The 21,149-nt window shown below is 36.7% G+C and overlaps 1 long non-coding RNA gene across 1 annotated transcript; it reads left to right on the top strand.

Annotated features, from left to right (window-relative positions):
- Positions 1-11,493: 11,493 nt before the first annotated feature.
- On the top strand, positions 11,494-14,328 carry LOC140178825 (uncharacterized). Its single transcript, XR_011871757.1, has 4 exons — positions 11,494-11,657; positions 11,751-11,804; positions 11,882-12,038; positions 14,174-14,328. It is a non-coding gene; the product is annotated as an uncharacterized lncRNA (long non-coding RNA).
- Positions 14,329-21,149: the final 6,821 nt, after the last annotated feature.

Raw genomic sequence — 21,149 nt, 5'->3', positions numbered from 1 at the left:
TGTCAAACTCTCGAGTTAACTCGTAAACTCGTACGAGTTTACGAGTTTAGATATGGAATCAAGTTGACTTGGGCATAGTCTCTATCCTGAGTAAACTCGGCTAGATTAGGTCAAACTCGGACAAACTCGTGAGTCTAGGACCGAGTTAGCGAGTTTGTGTTTTTCTTCATTTTTGCTCAAAAAGTGTCATTTTGAAACCCAAAAAATACTTTTTTTTATTAAGGTTACGATAATACTCCCAAAGAATGAAAGAAAACGCACTCACAACTCACTCATCTGCGTCGTTTCTCTCAAGTCTCACTTTCTCTATGTTCTGTCGCAGTTGCCGTTTCTCGTCGAGCTGCCGTTGTTTGCCTGCGTCTGCTACCTCTGTTCTGATTTGCGCCATTGTCTTTTTGAATTTTACCTATGTTGCCCTTTGCTTTGTATTTCTTCACATCTCCACTATCTACAACTCCATCGTACTATCACCGTTTATGAGTTCGACTACTTCTCCTACAGTCCTATCTCTGCTATGATTTACACTGTCGTGAAATCCATTACTATTTGTCGCCGTCGTTTTGTGCTACTGCTGCACCCTCACCACCGCTGCCTGCTGCATCCTTGTCTTTGATCAACTGTTGCTGGGACTTTGTCCCTTCTTTTCTTCTGTATCCTCTATTTTTTATATGCCTTTTGCCCTTTCTTTGATCCTTTCCTTCTTGATTTAGTTTTTTTTTTGTTTTTTAAATTTTATTGCTTCTAATTTTAGCCTATTGCTTATCATTTATGTTAGATGGCCAGATGGTTCATCCATTCATGGCTGATTAGTAATTAATTATTTTGATTAGAGTTAATTTGATTATTTGATATTGTTCAATATTCAATTAAAGATTTAGTATTACAGATTTAGAATTTTAATTTTGTGTGTTCTATGTTGTATTTGTATAAGAATAATTATAGTGGATTTGAATGTGTATTTTAAAGTATTTGTTATAATGTATGCTATTATTTTAATTTATTATGTGCTTTAAGATTGATATTATTAATTTTGAAGGGTTAGATTTGAGTAAATATACATTATGTATGAAATATATATATACTTCATAATAGGTGAACTCGTACGAGTCTACGAGTTAACTCGCGAGTCGAGTCTAGGTCAGCTCCACGAGTTTACTTAGACTCGCGAGTTTGACAACCTTGCTCCAACCATTATTTCACAATTCATATAGTAAAATTCACTAAAAAAATATAACAAGAACCAACCCTTCTCCAAAATTAAAGCATAACCATAATCAATACTAATATTGTCTAATAACACCAAATATTTAAATCAATACAAATAACACAATATTATGCATTAGTCTAAAATCTTATGCATTTTAAACATAAAACATTAACTTATAATCTTATAATGACTAATAACACCAAATATTAAGGTTTACAATATTTAAATTCCACATAAGAATAGCCATCATCCATCACTAATAACACAAAATATTAATTGTGTATAATGACCGGGCCACCGGGCCGAGTTCGGGTGACCCGAGCTATGTCCCGGACCCGACCCGAAATAATGACCAGATCTATTTTTAAAATCCTTACCCAACTCTAGACCCGATAAAATCACACTAAATTAGCCCCTAAAGTGTTCAGGACCGGGTCGGGTCTTCGGGCCGGGCCGGGCCATGTACACCCCTAAGTGAATGTATAATTTTTTTGCAATTCCATTGAATGGAGCTCTATGTGACAGTTCCATAAGGCTGCATTTGTTTCTGAAAATAGGACAAGATACGACACTGAGAATAAGATATAAATGATAGAGACACAAAATTTTGTGTTCTTGTATCCTGTTTGGTGATAAACTAGAACAAATTATGAAAATTTAATTTGTTCTCATTTTTTTCATTCAAAAAATTTGAGATGAAAAATATAATAATAAAAAATTTAATTATAAAAAATTAACAAGAATAATAAAAAAAATGAAAAATAAGTTGTAATGGTATGACGATGTGTTGACCAATGACATGTGGCATGCTGATGTGGACTGTTGTGCCACGTGTCACAATGCTATTTGGCCACATGTCCATTTGTGCCACGTGTCGCAACAGTATTTGTCCACGTGTCATCCGCTATGTCATCATGGTAGATTCACCAAATTAGTTCCTCACTTTGCATTAAGTGACTCATTTTAGTCCGTAAAATTGAATATCGTACACCAAACTAGTCCCTTCACTAATTTTTTCTCATTTTTTTTCTATAAATTCAAAATTCTCAATATCTTTAAATGCATTAATTTCAATTCTATTTTTTCACATGTTATTTAAATACAAGTATTTTTATAAAATATTTTTTCTCTTGCGGGTACCCCTAACCGCCGTCTTAGAGTTGACGTGAAGACATTTCAAGTATTTCCAATACTATCTCTAACCTCTTTCGTCTAGACTGAAGAGGTCGGAGAAGGTAGTGACGGTGCTTGAAGTGTCTTCAATGTAGTCCATTTACACACAACGAAAACGTGTATTTCATAAGAATCGAAAAAAAACGTGTATTTTAATTCTTGATTTCTTATTTAAAAACACATATTTTTTGATAAAAAAATGTGTCTAATCAATCATATAATTCTTTTTTTATAATAACATCTTATATTACAAAATTTACTAATGTTAAATTATTGTAAAAACAATTATATAATTAAAACTAAAATCTTAAAATTTTTTATAAAAGCACTTGTATTTAAACGATATATGAAAAAATAGAATTGAAATTAGTGCCAAGATATTAAAAAATTTAATTTTTTTAATAAATGAGAAAAAACTAGTAAAGGGACTAGTTTGGTGAACGACGTTAAATTTCAGGGACTAAAATGAGTCACTTAATGCAAAGTAAGAGACTAATTTGGTACATCTACAATGATGACATAATGAATGACACGTGGACGAATACTGTTGCGACACATGGCACAAACAGACACGTGGCCAAATATCATTGTAACATGTGGCACAACCATCCACTCAGTATGCCACGTATCACCGGTCAACACATCATCGTACTATTACACGTGGCCAAATCATAGAGTGACACGTGTCACTAACAGCCCACCTCATTAAACCATTTCATCACGTCATTAATGGAAAATGGATCAGGGACTAACGTGGTGCATTTTTGTCAATCTCAAAATCTCAAGGATAATTTTAGTGCACGGCGTCAATCTTAGAGACCATTTTGGAGTTTAACTCATACTTTGCCATCTAACTTAATATCAATGAATGCTCTTTTGACAAAAGATGAATTAGTTAACACTATCTTGTGTAAATAAAAACAATAGATACTTTTATTCTATTTATACGATATGGTGACAAATAGTAGGAGGATTTTTTTTTCAGTGTAAAACTATATAAATATTATCTCTAAACTCATATTTTTTCTGAGTTTTGAAGTTACTTACTAAGAATATCCAAAAATTTATATTATGATGCATGTTTTTTACTAATAACATAATTCTTTTAGGAGAATCAAAAGAAGATTTAAGCTAGAAGCTAGATTATTTGTGGAAAGAAATTTTGGAGATGTATTATTTGAACATAAGTCGCAATAAGATGCAATATAAGCAATGCATATTTGGTATAAGAAGAAAAAATACAAACACATATTGAAAATTGAAGAAAACATTACATCATAAGTAAAATGATCTTGGGTATATTATTCAGAAAAAATGAAAAAATCAAGGAGGATGTGAACCATAGAATTCAAATGGGTTGGTAAAAGTAGTAAAATGTACTTAAATTTATATACAACAAACAAATACTTTTAAAACCTAAGGGTAAAATTTATTGTTCTGAGATTGAATCAGCTATATATGCTATATGGAATGGAGGGTTGGACGATAAAGGGTAAGCACAAACATAAGTTTAGTATCATCAAAATGAGAATGCTTAGATGAATGAATGGTCGGATGTGAAAATTCATATCTAGAATACGCTAAGTTACCGTCGGATTTAAAATTTCACAACTAAATTTGACGATAAATAAAGGCACAAAAATTAATTTTATTAGTGCCAAATTTTCTATCTAAAATTTTTTATGGTAATACAAATTAGTGAAACACGGTGTTTAGGCAACAACAAACACCTTAGCATCAAATTTTTTTGCTGGTAAATTCGACGATGAATTTGGAGTGGTAAAATTTAAACGTGAAACCCCTCCTCCTTTCCCTCCTCCCCCCTCTCTCTCTCTCCCCCTTCTCCATTGAAGAAAGTTATTGTGCCACCACCCAAAACTATTGTTGTCGCCACTTAGTTCCATCATCGTTGGAGATTAGAACATCACCATCACTGCTGCTGGAGTCTCCATGGAAAGCCTCTATCGTTGCTATTAGTGTTCCTTGTTGTCGAAGGTCGTCATCGCGTTACCGTCACTGTAGTTGAGGTTCACCGCACTAAAGATAAAGTTGTTGTCCATTTTTCCTTTTGGATGTTTGTTATATTACACCTAGAATTTATTAATCCTAGCTTGACACCATTGTAAGTTTCATTGCCGTCTCCAGTCACCACCATTCTTCCACCATCCTGCAGCTGCCATCATTGGTAATTTTTCTACAGTTTTTGTTTTCAAATTTTTTTATTTGTTTAGGATTTTATTAAGTATTTTATTAAATTTTGATTAAATTTGTTAATGAAATATGTGATTAGGTTTGTTGTAATACTCTATCATCCTAAGTCTTACATCTAGCCATAAAGCAAAGGACGATAACACATCACGATAGTTCTATAACTTATACAATAGTTTATAATCAAGAGATAATAATAACTAGAAGCCTGATGAAGGAATAAAAGATCAAAGACGTATAAAATGATATACAAAGCGCGAAACGTTGGCACACAATAACCAAAGCACATAGGCACGAGCAAGAACAAATTACATAAAACATTGCACAAGCTCCAAGATATACAAGATAATAGGTAAAGTTAGCAAGTTATATGTACAATATACAAAAGGGAACTAGCCGCAGTCTGCGAAGTTTAGGCCGACTAATTTTAAACCTGATACGACAGAGTTTTGATAATAAAATAGCTTACATCCTGTCTCTCAAGGTTTTCAGAATAAAATCCTCTAAGGCACCAAGTTTACAAAAGTGAGAGACTACAACAAAATAAGTAAATAAAAAGTAGAACTTGAGCTATCCTCCACTTTGTTACCACGTCCGCAAACTCAACGAGGTGGGTTGTGACTTGCATCTGAAAAACAACAACAATATATGGTTGATGAATCCATATTTGATGGTAAATTTTGGATTGAATTGAATTGATTTCATCATATAAACCCGCATTTATTCACTTAAATAGCATACTTTTGTGATTTCTCTCTAAATTGTGCCTAAATATGAAAACATATTTTTTTATGCTTAAATTATTCAATTTTATTTCATTTTTATTCCATTTGATGCCGTGATATGTTTTGTTGAGTAATTTCAGGTTCAATAGGTAAGAATGACTTGGTAGAAGTGGAAGGAAAGCATGCAAAATGGGAGAACATAAGAAGAAACAAAGGAGATACACACATTGCAGTGTGTGTACGCACACCTTCCTGTGCGTATGCACAAGATGAAATTCAGCAAGTGTACGTACACACAAGTCCTGATGCGTGACTTCATTAAAAAGTCACGTGGCTCGTGATTTTGGGGCCTCTTGGCCCAATTTTGGAAGTCCTGAAGCTGAAATGAAGGCTATATCAAAAGGGCAACATTCCATAACAAGGAGGGTATTATTACACACCATAATAGATAGTTTTAGTTAGGTTTAGGTTAGTTTAAGGAAATTCTCTCTTAGGGTCTTATTATCTCATTACCAAGTCAAGGCTCTTTTATGAATTAATCACATTTTTCACCAGTTTTGATCTTGTTTCTTCTAATTTGCATTAATTGTCTTTTGATCCGTTGTTAGTTCATTTATTCTTTAATTCTTTTAAATTTCCGTTCCATGCTCGAAACCCCCTTATTTCACAACCAAATTTGTGCACGCCTAATTGCTTGCTCCGTTGGAAGATGACCCGGGATTTAGAACTCCCGATTTTTCTTATTTGCATTGTGATAATCTTTATTTAAAATTTGATGTGAGGATCGATTGCCGATTTGGACTATGCTTGTAACAAAACAATTATTTTCTTTTGAGAAATTCTAAGTCGGCATAAATCCTCTCCATCAATTGTATGAGAACCGATGGTTCTCAGTATGGTAATAGTGCCCAATAAATAACATATAAGGTTCTGGGAAGCCAAAGACAATTCTAGAACTTTCACATGCATAAAATTCCAACTTATAATATATATTTTAAAACCATAATATGGTTATCTATCTTAAGAGATTTCTACTCTATATTCATCGCTGTCTCATAGCCTTTGCCAACCTATCCTCCACGCAATCCCATCGTCACGGCCTACCAAACCTCCTCAATCCCAGCAAAACACAAGTAATACAGACAAGTGAAACACAAGAAGAGTTCATATACTGCAAGTAATTCAATTAGCAAATAGGCATGTTATTCATTTAAGCATAATGCAATTAATCAAAGCAAGCAAATACATAAAAAATGCATATGATGAATGCCTGCCCTATTGGTTGTGATATCACTTGTCAGTTCAATTACCAACCCGACACATCCACTTGGGATGTCGCCTTTCTGCTACGCCCCTGGGATATAGTGTTCAGCTCACTTTGTGTACCCTTGGGATATCCCAGCTCACTTTTATGCACTTCTTGGGATATAGTGCCCGGCACACTTTTATGCACTTCCTGGGATATAGTGCCTGGCTCACTTTTATGCACTCCCTGGGATATAGTGCCCGACTCACTCTTTTGGGTCATAGTGCCCAATTCACTCTTATGGCATAAAAGGTTATGTGAGCAGGAGATTGCCTCAGTCCTCACATCTGAACATAGGCAGGAGACTGTCACAGCCCCTACGCCAGTGCCACAACCTTGACAAGAGGGATCCAACCACCATCCTTACCCGAGACGCATAGCAATTTATCAATCATAGTATATCAATGTATGTTATTCAGTTTCAGTGATCACTGTTCATATTCACCAAATTCCTCAACCCCAATCCTTTATAATTTCTTATTCATATTCAATTTCTCAATTCATCGTCAATACAACACTCCACCAACCCACTCTAGTTATTCCATCCACAATACGTTACAAACTTAAGTCACCGTTTCAAAACTCATAATAGAAAATACCCTTTTTATTTCACCCAGTATACTCTTGCTCGTCGCAAAGCCTAAACACTAGCTAGGGGATCTTAAATAGGGATTACAGAGGTGAAAGAGCAGAGTGAATAGGCAAAAATAGTTAAAATAAATATTTTCAGCAAAATAGGACATTCATGCATACGCATGCCTCGTGCTTACGCGCGAGTCCCCTTATGTGCGTGCGCATGGTACGCGCACGAAAAACAATTGATTTTGAAAATGCAAGTTGTGCATATGCATGACTTGGTTTTTATGCATACGCATAGTATGTGCACAAAACTCGTACCAAATTCTTTCCAGTCTGTAATGCCCCTCATGCGTACGCATGATCTCAGTTTTCTGCAACTTCTGCAGAATTTAGTTTTTTTAACCACAACTTCAAATGGGCATAACTTTTTCGTTAAAATTATTTACTGTCTGTTCTTCAAACGCCATAAACTACACAGACCTAACTTTTATTTAAGATAAGTTTCACAGAATTTGAAAGTCCTAAAACCAAGTTATGACTCGTTGAAGTTGGTAAAAAAAATAGGTTTTTACCAAAATTTACCAAAGCCTTTAGTTTTCGAAACTCCCAACCAAAATCAGATTTTTACCATACCATACCAAACCCAATTCTAAGCAATTCTACACTATGTCAAGTACTCCTCAACCATTCTAACACCTAAACAAAAGTCAATCTCTCATTTATCAATCCCTTTCAACAATCTTCCATTCATAATTTCACAATTCCGACAATCATCAACCCAAACATAATTCACAATAATAATCATCGTCACAATCATACTCTTACCATATTCATTTATTTTATTTCATCAACTTACTCAGTCATGGCCTCCAGCCTGATCCTTCTTATCATTCATCAATCTCATCATCAAACATCAAATTCTCATTCAACATGCCCATACCACATTCTCATGCAATTAATCGCATATCACACACTCTATCATTCAATCCTATCTTAAGATAACTAGCCTAAGTTTCACACAACATTATATATTACCTAAGGAAAACCGAAACCATACCTTGCCCAATTTCTTTCCAAGCTTAAAATACCATAAAAACCTTCTTTTCCACAAGCTCCGGCCACCAAAGCTCAAATTCAAGCACTCCAATGCCAAATTCAACAAGAATTTCAAGCTAGTTCATACAATTAACCAAAATCAAAACTAGTTTTCAACAATTTAACAAACCACAAGAATTTAGTGAATCCTTATCTTGCCCGCTGAAACTTGAGGTGAAACCTACTAATCACCCAAGCTAGATAACACCTGAACATTGAAAGCATGAAGAATCTTAACATCTCAAAGCCAAATTTTGAATTTGACATAGAACATAAAACTGGAGCATGAATTTGAGTTTCTTACCACTTTTTTCAGATAGAATTGAAGAGCTCGACAAGAGGATCGGATGACCACAAATAGCACGCCAATCGGAGCTCTAGAGAGAAAAATATGGCCAAAGGAAGAAGATGATGAAAAGTAACTAAACTCTCTCTTCCCTTCTTCTCTACTTAGTGCCTCTCCCTCTCTTTTTTCTGAATAATGAGGCTCAAATGCCTCCTAATGAGGCTTATATATGATGGACTTGGACCCAACTTGGGCCCTATTGAGTTTGTGGTTTGTTTGGCCCAACCTCGTGCTAAAACCTTTTGAATAAGTGACTGGTTTCCAATTCTAAATTATTTTTATCTTATCAAATTATAAATTTTAATTTCTTAACTTTATTTCTATTTTATTTTAATTATTGGCTAATTAATTTTTCGGTTCTTTCATTCGTGCATACGCATGTCTCGTGCTTACGTGCGAGTCGCCTTATGTGCGTCCGCATGTTACGCGCACAAAAAATATATGATTCTGAAAATGCAAGCTGTTCGTACGCATGGGTCATCCGTACACATGACTTGCGTTTTATGCATACGCATGGTATGTGCACAAAACTCGCACCAAATTCTTTCCAGTTTGTAACACCCCTCATGTGTACGCATGATCTCAGTTTTTGGCAACATCTACAGAATTCAGTTTTTTTAACCACAAGTTCAAACGGGAATAACTTTTTCGTTAAAAATGATTTTCCGTACGTTCTTTGAACGTCATAAACTACACATACCTAACTTTTATTTAAGATAAGTTTCACAAAATTTGAAGGTCCGAAAAATCAAGTTATGGCCCGTTGAAGTTGGTTAAAAAATAGGTTTTTACCAAAATTTACCAAAGCCTCTAGTTTTCAAAACTCCTAACCAAAATCAGATTTTTTCCATACCAAACCCAATTCTAAGCAATTCCACACCATTTCAAGTACTCCTCAACCATTCTAACACCTAAACAAAAGTCAATATCTCATTTATCAATCCTTTTCAACAATCTTCCATTCATAAGTTCACAATTCTGACAATCGTCAGCCCAAACATAATTCTCAATAATAATCATCAACACAATCATACTCTTACCATATTCATTCATTTCATTTCATCAACTTACTCGGTCATGGCCTCCAGCCCAATCCTCGTATCATTCATCAATCTCATCATCAAGCATCAAATTCTCATTCAACATGCTCATACTACATTCTTATGCAATTAATCATATATCACACACTTAATCATTCAATCCTATCTTAAGTCAACTAGCCTAAGTTTCACACAACGTTATATATTACCTAAAGAAAATTAAACTGAAATCATACCTTGGCCGATTTTCTTCCAAGCTCAAAACACCATAAAAACCTTCTTTTCCACAAGCTTCTCAAGCCTCCAAACTAATCCAACAAGCTCTAGCCACCAAAGCTCAAATCCAAGCACTCCAATGCCAAATTCAACTCCAATTCAGCGAGAATTTCAAGCTAGTTCATACAATTAACCAAAATCAACACTAGGGTTCAACAATTTAACAAACCACAAGGATTTAGTGAATCCTTATCTTACATGTAACATCCTATCATACAGAGTCTTATGCTTAAGTCATAATTCAGAGATGGCAAGGTATTACGACCTCTAAAAATTAAAATTTAGTACATATAGTAGTGTGAATAAAGATTATAACTAGGAGCCTTTGGAGAAAAAGGGGTAAAACAAAAATCGCAATTCGAAAGCGCAACACTCCGATCGAAAACGTGACGATCAATGATAAACCAACGCGAGATTATATATATACAAAGGAGTGTAAAAAACATGAATATCAAAACTCATAATCCGGTTGCGAAGATAACCGGTCCAAGCATAACAATATATACAAGTAAATAAAATAGGAAACTCCAAGGAAACCCAAAGGGACATGAATACAAGAAAACCTATTCTCCAAAATTCCCTTTAGAAGGAGTCATCACAGTTTGTATTATTCAGTGGAGATAAAAGTATCTAAGCAAAACATATAAACCAAAATAGAGTCCCAAGAATAAGGATCTTCGCTAATCCAGAAGTCTCCAGCATGCTTCAGCGAGAAGCCTCACATCCTGCATCTGAAAACCACAAAATCCACATGGTGAGAACTAGAGGTTCCCAGCATGGTAACAGTTTCCACATATATAACATGTAATATCAGAGGAAAGCTGAAGGCAATCCTAAAACTTCCTCCAGATAAGATCAAAGCTTATAAACAAGCTAAACCATAAGTGGCAACTGACTAAAAATTCTTCAGTCTAACTAATACTTCCCATTCCAAATCCTTTAGAACTCCCAACCACCAACAGGAGTATAATATAGCAAACATAGTTATATCAGACGAGAGATATTCAAATAGGAACAGATAAGGCATTTAGACAATTAGCAGGTAATATGCAGCAAATAGACAATCTCAAACAATTCACATAATATGCAATATGATGAATGCCTATCCCTAATGGCTGATGATATCATCTGTCGGTTATATAGCCAACCCGACAAGTCCCGATAGCTAACCATTGGACTGTCCCTCTGTCCTGCATCCCCAACTCGAGTTATACTCAACATAATCATGATCATAATCATGATCCATATCCAACACCCTCAATGGTGTATATTCACGGGGGCGAGCTCTATAAACCCCGCTAAAATCGGAAAATAATTAGTCAATAAATCAAATTTTAAATAGGAAAATAAGAAATGCAAAACTAGTATCAAAATAGGATAGAGCTCGTTAAAACGAGAATTTTGATATCAATTTCGAAAATTTGGCCCAAAATCGGACTGGAAGGACCGAACCGGTTGAACCGGGGCCCAACCGAGCCCGTGGGTCCAAACCGGACCCAAACACTTAAAGAAGACAGCAGCTCCTTCTTCCCCCATTTGCATGCAACGCAGCAAAACAGATTTGGGGAGGAAGAAGAGCCCCCAAACCCTTAACCTCCTTTGATCCACCATAACTCTTCCGTCCGGGCTCCGATCGCCGCACCGTTTGCGGCCACGCGCTCAGCGCGTCGAGCTCTACCTTTCTATCCGAACAATTTTACTGGTAAGCCTCCTATTAAGTTCAGAATCCCTATCCCTCTTTCTTTGGTAAACTTGGAAAACCTATGGTGAATCTTGTCCAATTTCTATGTTCTAGGTTCAAGTTAGCTTCCGGAACTTGTGGGCTCAAGCTATTGAGCATATGGGTATGGTAAGAATACCCTAACCCTAGCTCAATCTTGTTTTTGGTAATAGAAAACTGAATTGGAACATATATATGTGTATTAGGTGTAGTTTAAGAGGGTGTTTATGCATTGGACTTGAATTTGGATTACTTGGAGCTTTGTTGGTGACAAGGCTTACTTTGGGGCTGTTTGATTGAGCTTGGAGGGGCTGTGATTTTGTGTTGAGAGGCTGCCTTGGGTGAATTAAGTGATCGGCCAAGGTATGGTTTAAGTTTCACACGTTTAATATTTACGGTGTTATGAAAATTTAGGTTAGAGGAACCATAGAATAAGTTGGATTGTTTGTTGTATTTAATGATTAGCCTTGTAATGTTGTTAGAATAGATTTGTTAGTGAATTTATATATTAAAATTATGAGGTGTGAAAGTTATTAATGGTGTGCTCTTATATTTATTTATGATGGATTAGAATTGGTGTTTGTTAATAAGGATGTAGAGTTGTGTTGTGGTGGTATTGTATATACTGTAACTAATTATGTAATGATCGGAATTGTATGAGACCAAGTTTGGGCTAAACTTGGGAATATAAGGAACTAAACTGGAAAATTTGGGACCTTTTTGTTAAATATACAATTTATGGCAAATTTTTAAAGTTAGGTTGTTAAATCTGTCCAGCAGCAGAAAAGATCAAACAGGGCAGCAACTTGTTTGTCTTGCTGCGACTTCTACGAGTTGAGTTTTGGAGCGAAACCAATTTTGTTATAAAATTAACTTGATTTATTGCTCTAAAATTTCAGAATTTTAAGAGTTGAGGATTGGGAGCTGTGAATTTTTGAATATTGGTGGGCAAAACTGAAAAGAAACATATTTCAGCAAGCTATGCATCAACTTCCAATGCTTGTAACTCTTAGAATTAAATAGAAATTGGGTTGCAACCAAGACACACTTGTTTCTGGATGAGCTAGGGGTTCTCAAATCAAAATTTAGCTTAATTGGAGTTTTGTAATTAAAGTTATTCCAATTGAAAGGTACTAAGCTTGTTGGTTTTTAAAACAGATTTTGTCTCATTTTTACTTAACTTCCAGGTAATGTAACTTTTTCATTAAAAATGGTATTGACTCAGAACCAATTGAGAAAGAAACCTGGATGAGTAAAGTTTAACTACATTAATTTTCAAAGTCATTGGATTTAACTTGGATTTTATATTGAATTTTGAATATCACATGCTGCTGCTGTTTTTCTGGTTTTATGCACTGCAGAGCAGTCACGGTTTTTCCTTTATTCCTGAGGCTAGAAAAATCAGAAAATTATGATATTTAGTTTTTTAGAAATCTTATTTCAATATGAACGCCTGGACATAAAGTTTGTGCAATTCTGAGTTCATTTGCTATATTAGAAATAGAAAAGAAAATAGAGTGTCGAGGATGTCTTAGTGATAGTCATGAGTTCGAGAAGTTAAAGTTCAATCCTCGTGTGATGTGATTGATTTAATGTTAGAGTTGGGTTGATTTTAAGAGTATTCGATATTAAGAAGGACGAGAAGAGTTTGATAAAAAGTTTGGTCAGGACCCGGAAAGGGTAATCAAGATGAATTATAAGGGAATGACGATGAAAAATGTGAAAGGGAGGTTGTTAATAAAAGGAGTTAATATGCCATGGCTTGATGAATGATTAAATAATGATTATGACTATGAAATGACTTATGAATAATGCTATCTGAGATACGAGTTCCCTGGGTAAGAGCCGTGGCTTGCCATCACGTGTTCCAGGTTGAATCTCGATACTCTGTTGACCCTACGTCGTAAGGGTGACCGGGCACGTATAAATTCCCGGGTATGGATATCCCCCATTGAGTGATTTTATGAAATATGAATGTGAACTCTATGCATAGACTCTTGGGGATGCGCGACGGGGGACAGTCTAAGGTTTTCAGACTTGTCGGGTTGGCTGGATAACCGACAGATGGGCCCCATCAGCCATAGGACAGGCATGCATCATATGCATTTGTTTGTATTGATTGCTATGCATTTTCTGGGTATGCCTAATTGATATATATTACCCGCTATTTGTTATACTTGCTATTTGTACTATTTGATCATTACTTGTGCGTGAACTTGTTTGGTTGCTTGTTTCTGTTGCATTCTGAATGATGAAAGGATGGAGGAAACGGAGGAAATGGTTTGGTGTTAGGTTAAGCTTGAACTTGAGTAAGTTAGGCAGATTTAGAATACCTACCTCTGTTTATGGCTTCTGTTTAGTACTTAAGTTGGATAATTGAATAACGGAGTTCTAGGATTGCCTATGGCATTCTCAGGACCGTATTTCTTATGCGCGTGGCACTTTTACCATGCTGAGAACCTCCGGTTCTCATTCCATATTGTATTGTTGTTTTTTAGATGCAGGTCGAGAGGCTCCTTGCTAGACGTCTGGATCTTGGGAAGCGAAGTAGTCCTTGGGTGTATTTTGGTTTTTTTTTGGTTGTATATATGTATATATTTGTTTAGCTTACTCTCCAAGTAACTTGTGTATGCTGCTCCTCTTAGAGGTTGAGGGAGAGATAGGAGTTTATTTTGGTATTTTGGTATATTTTGGGGATACCTATGTATGTTTATATGTATATATATATATATATATATATATATATATCCTCTGGCCAGCCTTAGCTTTGCAGGCTAAGTCAGGGGCTAGTTATGCTGTTTCCTTGGCTTTCCTTTATTCTTTTGCTTAACTTTATCATGTTCCTATTAGGTTTCTTAGCACACAAGTAATCATTTCCTGAGCGTTGCGCTTTTTGTTTTGCATTTTTGTTTTACCCATTTTTCAAGGCTCCTAGTTAAGTATCTTTTCTCTATTATTATATATATATTACTATTCTTAGAGGTCGTAATACCTTACTAACTCAGTCTTATGACTTAAGCATAAGATTAAGTATGGTAGGGTGTTACAAGCTCATCCGGGGCTTTCACAGTGCCCGGCCACCCTTATGACATAGGGTCAACAGAGTCTCGAGTCCCCACCTGGAGCACGTGGTGGCTAGCCACTGCTTTCTTCCAGGGAAACTCGTGTCTTAGATAGTGGAAGTGCAACATTCACATTTCATTCAATAGCATATATGCATTTATACACGGCCATAATCAATAATGGCACCGCCGTAACACGGCCATAATCCAGCCATCCAGATCACGGTTAAATCTATAACCAGCCAATTCATAACAATTGTAGCCCTTAGGCTCATGGCACATACAGCACTTCCACCGCCATCCTCCGCATCTCATATAGTCATCTTTGATCCTCATTGATCATTCATTTTTCCCTTGCTTCATGCGCAAGTTACCACATCCCCTAGCTCTTCTTCTCATTGTTAGGCATATCATAATGATTTAAGATATAAGTGGTGAGATCTGAGGCTTAGAAGTATGAAATTTGGCTTTTAAAACTCAAAAATCAACTTGGGATGAAAACAGGGCCACGCGTACGCGTCCTCCACGCGCACGCGTGGATGGCAAAAAAGTTGCATCGACGCGCACGCGTGAATGGGAAAACAGTCAAGGGACGCCTACGCGTCAACCACACGTATGCGTGGTTGCGTTTGTGCCCCACGCACACAACTCGCACAGTGCTCGCGCAACTCTCGGAAAATTTGGCTGGGCAACCATTTCCGCACATCGATGCGTACGCGTGAGCCACGCACACGCGTGGATGTCATTTTTCAGAAAAATGACGGGCACGCATCAAGCACGCCTACGCGTGGAAGGGTATTCAGCTAAAAATTTTTCTAAGTTAAAAGCTGCAGAATTCACAGATTCAACCCCCAATTTTCCAACGGACATAACTTCATCGTTTTAAAATATTTTTCACCCGTTCTTCGAACGACATAACCACCCCGAATCCAATTTCAGTTTTAAACAGATTTGGCATAAAACGGAGATCCGGATTTCAAGTTACGTCCCATCAAAGTATGCCCAAAAACCACATTTTCATTCAAAACCACAAAGTACCATTTTCAAAACAAGCCATTTGCAAATTGCAACCCTTTTTAAATCAAGCAAAACATGCCAATTTCATTCCTTTTTGAAATCAATCAAAATATACCAAAATCAACATCAAGCTATCCTCAACTCACACATTAACATTTTACCAAAATTCCCAAAACCACCATCCAACTATTTTAACACTTCTCAATCAAATGGCTAAAGGACAAACACAATAACATGTCATACATCCTTCCTCATCCCAATTTCCAATAATACCATTTCCAATCAACCATCATTATACATAATCAATATCATACTCACCATCAACATGGTTCCACCCACCAATTCAACCTCAATCATTCATCAAGCATATATCACAACATGCACTTTCTCATATATCACACAATCAAGGCATCAATATTCATAATCACATATATGACCACATCATATATCTCAACCATTCAATAACATCAACAATTCAATGTCTATCTTAGGGCCTCTAGCCTAAGTATTTCCTACCACATTACATTTTAGATACGAGAAACCGAGACCATACCTTAGCCGATTTTCCAAGCTCAACCGGAGCACTTCCGAATCACTTGTCCATAAGCTCTCAAGGCCTCAACACCTCTAAAAACAGATTTTTACCACCAAAAATCCCTTTTCAAGCTTTTAAAGTCTCAATCAAGCTTCAACACCCACATATACACAACCTATGCCACAATCATCATACCCACACACAATATCTTAATACCCAAATATCATAGAACAAGCCTTCCCCTCAAGCTATTGTGATCTTATAACACAAGGGAGCTCAAAACCTCAACATTTTTGCTCATGAAACTTGAAATCAAAGCTGGAAATTCGAAGAGCAAACTGTGGCTTACCTCAAGATTGATTGTATGAGTTTTGTAGAGCTCTCCACGGTGAACACGTGGCCGTAAACGGTGCGACAATCGGAGCTCTAGATCAAAAGTTACGGTGGTTTGAAGATTAAATGAGAGAAAAAACTTGAGAGAGTGTTCTTCCCTTCCTCTCCACCATTTCAGCGTGAATTAGAGTGTTGTGAGGAGAGAGAGTAATGAAATGAGTGTTTTAGGGTTTAGTTATGTTGGGCCAAGGTCCCACTATGGGTCCGGTTGGCCCGGTTTGGCCCGTTCGGTCCAATCTTGGTTCGATTTCTATAAAATTGGTACCAAAATTCTCGTCTCAATCTCTTCTATCATATTTAGCCATAAAAATCACATTTTTGGCTTTCTAGAATAAATTCTTATTTATGGGTTAATTAGCCATTAATTAACTGGGTTTTACATTACCCACTAAAACTTGAGGTGAAACCTACTAATCACCCAAGCTAGATAATACCTGAACATTGAAAGCATGAAGAATCATAACATCTCAAAGCCAAATTTTGAATTTGACATAGAACATAATGCTGGAGCATGGATTTGAGTTTTTACCACTTTTTTCAGAATTGAAAAGCTCGACAAGAGGATCGCATGACCACAAATGGCATGCCAATCAAGCTCCAGAGAGAAAGATATGGCCAAAGGAAGAAGATGATGAATGGTAACTAAAATCTCTCTTCCCTTCTTCTCTACTTAGCGCCTCTTCCTGTCTTTTTCTGAATAATGAGGCTCAAATGCCAGATAATGAGGCTTATATATGTTGGGCTTGGGCTCAACTTGGGCCCTATTGAGTTTGTGGTTCGTTTGGCCCAACCTTGGACCAAAATCTTTAGAATAAGTAACCGGTTTCCAATTTTAAATTATTTTTATCTTTTCAAATTATAAATTTTAATTTTTTAAATTTATTTCTATTTTATTTTAATTATTGGCTAATTACTTTTCCGATTCTTACATCCTCCCTACCTAATTAGAAATTTTGTCCTCAAAATTTAGGATTTACCTGAGAATAACTTGGGATAGTCCTTTCGCATCTCTGACTTTAACTCCCAAGTGTGTTCTTCCATTCTGGCTCTACTCCATACTACTTTCACCAACATAACTTCTTTTATGTGCAACCTTTTTACACTAGTGTCATCAATCCTCATCGGTATGACTCAAAATATCAGGTTCTCCTTGAGCTGAACCGATTCGAGTTCTAACACATGAGACATATCTGGTGTGTACTTACGGAGTTGTGAGACATGGAATACGTCATGTAAGTTAGACAGATGTGACGATAAGGCCACTTGATAAGCCACTGGTTCGATTTGCCTCAACACCTAAAACGGTCTAATGTATCTCGGGTTTAACTTCTTTATTTTGATTGCTCTTCCAATCCCAGTTGTTGGAGTAACCTTCAAGAATACATGACTTCCTTCTTCAAACTCTAAAAGCTTTCTTCTCTGATCCGCATAACTCTTTTGTCGGCTTTGCGCAGTTAAAATTCTAGCTTGAATTTGCTTGATTTGTTCAGTGGTTTCAGCTACTAATTCCAGTCCCAACACACTTGATTCACCCGCTTCATACTAACACAGTAGAGACTAGCACATCCTACCATACAAAGTTTCATACGGAGCCATCCCAATACTCACACGAATGCTATTGTTATAGAAAACTCCACTAATAGCATCTAATAGTCCCAACATCCTGCCTGATCTAACACACACGCCCTTAGCATATCCTCCAACGTCTGAATAGTCCTCTCTAACTATTGACCATCAGTTTGTGGCTAATACATTGTGATGAGACATAGTCTTGTACTGAAAATCTTTTGAAAAGCTCCCCAAAACCTTGACGTGAATTGGGGATCTCGATCTGATACTATAGTCATTGGCACATTTTGAAACCTCACTACCTCTTTGTTGTACAGTCTCACCAATTCCTCCAATGAATAGTTCATTCGAATAGGCAGAAATGTGGACTTGGTCAATCGATCCACAATCACCCAAACCACATCAAATCCTGCTTGAGTCCTCGACAAACCTATTACGAAATTCATAGTAACACCTTCCCACTTCCATTGGAGAATCTCAACTGGTTGTAGCATTCTCAATGGTCTTTGATACTCTATCTTCACCTTCTGATATGTCAGATACTTAGAATAAGTGATGCTACATCACTTTTCATTCAGGCCACCAGAATATCTTCTTTAAGTCATGGTACATCTTCGTAGTTCTAGGATGAATAGAGAATCCGCTCGTATGAGCCTCAACCAATAATTCTTGTCTCAAACCCCCAAAGTTCGGCACACAAATCCTCCCCTTATATCTCCATATACCTTCTCCATCCTTGGCGAGCTCTCCTTGCCTTTCTTTCCTAATCGGTTGTAACATTCTCTAAAGTTCTTGCTGATCCTGTTGGGCCTTCTGAATTTCTATTTTAAATGTACTCGAGATGTGTAACTGATTTAGACAAGCCTTTCCGTCTACCTCTCCAATGCCTAACTTAAGTTCTGAAAACTTATCTACCAACTCATCTTCTTTGATTCTCATTCAAATAACTGTCAACGACTTTCTACTCAAGGCATCTACTACAACGTTAGCCTTTCCGGGGTGATAACATAATTCAAAGTCATAATCCTTCAGTAACTCCATCCATCTCCTTTGGCGCATGTTAAGCTCTTTTTGATCAAAGATGTACTTGAGATTCTTGTGATCAGAAAAACTCTGAACTTAACTCCGTACATATAGTGCCTCCAAATATTCAACGCAAACACAATCGCCGCCAATTCCAAGTCATGAGTTGTATGAATTGTCTCTCTTGATTCCCCCATTCTCTGGCTTCTATTCTGTGTTTCTGGGCTTGGATTTGGGCCGAAAAAGGGTCCAGAAATCGCTGGGGGCGACTTCTGTAATTTTCTGCACGTGGCGTCCGTCACGCGTGTGCGTGGGTCACGCGTGCGCGTCATTTGGAGATTTTCCTTTCCACACATACGCGTCAGTCACGCGTACGCGTCGCTTGCGTTTTGCGCTAGGCACGCGTCCGCGTCGTCCATGCGTGCGCGTCGCTGCCATTTTCTTCAAAATTCCATTTTGTGCGTTCCTTCTATTTTTGCACGTTTTCTTTCTGTCCTCTAAGTCATTCCTGGCCTTTGAGGCCTGAAATTACTTAACACACAGATCATGGCATCGAATGGTAATAAAGGATAATTAAAATAAATATTTTCAAAGCATAGGAAACATGTTTTTACACATATGATAGAATAAGGAAGGAATTATAAAACCATGCAATTTATATGAATAAGTGGGTGAAGAATTGATAAAAACACTCAATTGAGCACAAGATAAATCATAAAATAGTGGTTTATCAGTCCACACAAACGGTGCATCTTTCCGAGTTAGCTTTGTCATCGGCAATGCGATTTGCAAAAATCCATGAATGAATCTTTGGTAGTTGTAACACCCTAATTAGCCTAAGCTTTACCTCGCACTGTAAAGCAAAGGTTAATCAGAGGTTACGACAATTCTAAAGCTCATAAGTATAATATATAGAAGAAATAATATAATCTAGAAGCCCGATGAAAACTATAGCTCAAATATTGGATTTGAAAAGCGTAAAGCGTACTATCATAAGGCTTAAGAAACAGAAGTGATATAAACAAGGTAATAGTATAATAGTATAATACCATAAGAAACTAGCCTCGACTCGCAGAGTTTAAGCCGGCTAGCCATATACAGATCATATAGAAACTTGACAGTTTTAAAACAGCTTATACAAGTTTTTCTCTCATAATACAAGCCTCTAGGCTAAACAAAATACAAAAGAGACATAAAAACAAAATAAACCAAAAAGATTCCAACGGAATTCAAGATCCTCCGCTCCTGTCACCATCCAAAACAACTCATCGAGGTGGGTTGTGACCTGCATCTGAAAAACACAACAAAGATATGGTATGAGAACTGGAGGTTCTCAGTATGGTAATAGTTCCTAGTGATGTAGGATATAAGACCCCGGGACGCCAAAGGCAATGCTAAGCTCCATATCCATCACAAGATTCAAGCTTAAAGCATTCTAAAACAAATAACCATAAATATAAACTTTATCATAAGTAAACTGGGTGATCTATCTTAAGGGATTTCTATTCTAACCAAACACCGCTGTCCCACAGCCTTCACCAACCTATCCTACATGCGATCCCATCGCCACCGTCTTCCGAAGCTCCTCAATCCCAGTAGAAAGCACAATTAATAACAATGCAAGTAATTCACAAGTAAAAGCATACAATTCAAGTAGATCAAGTAAGCAAATAGGCATGTTATTCAAGTAGGCATACAATTACAAGTCAGCAAAGCAAACAAGCAGATAGAAAATGCATATGATGAATGCCTGTCCTACTGGCTGTGATATCACATTGTCGGTTCAACTGCCAACCCGATACATCTCCATGGAGACGTCGCCCTTCAGATTTCTCATATGGGAACCCCCGAGATATAGTGCCCAGACCACTGTCC

This window comes from Arachis hypogaea, chromosome 14 (genome assembly GCF_003086295.3).
Source record: "Arachis hypogaea cultivar Tifrunner chromosome 14, arahy.Tifrunner.gnm2.J5K5, whole genome shotgun sequence".
In the NCBI taxonomy this organism is placed as follows: Eukaryota; Viridiplantae; Streptophyta; class Magnoliopsida; order Fabales; family Fabaceae; genus Arachis; species Arachis hypogaea.
This window is presented reverse-complemented; position numbering and strand designations above follow the sequence as displayed.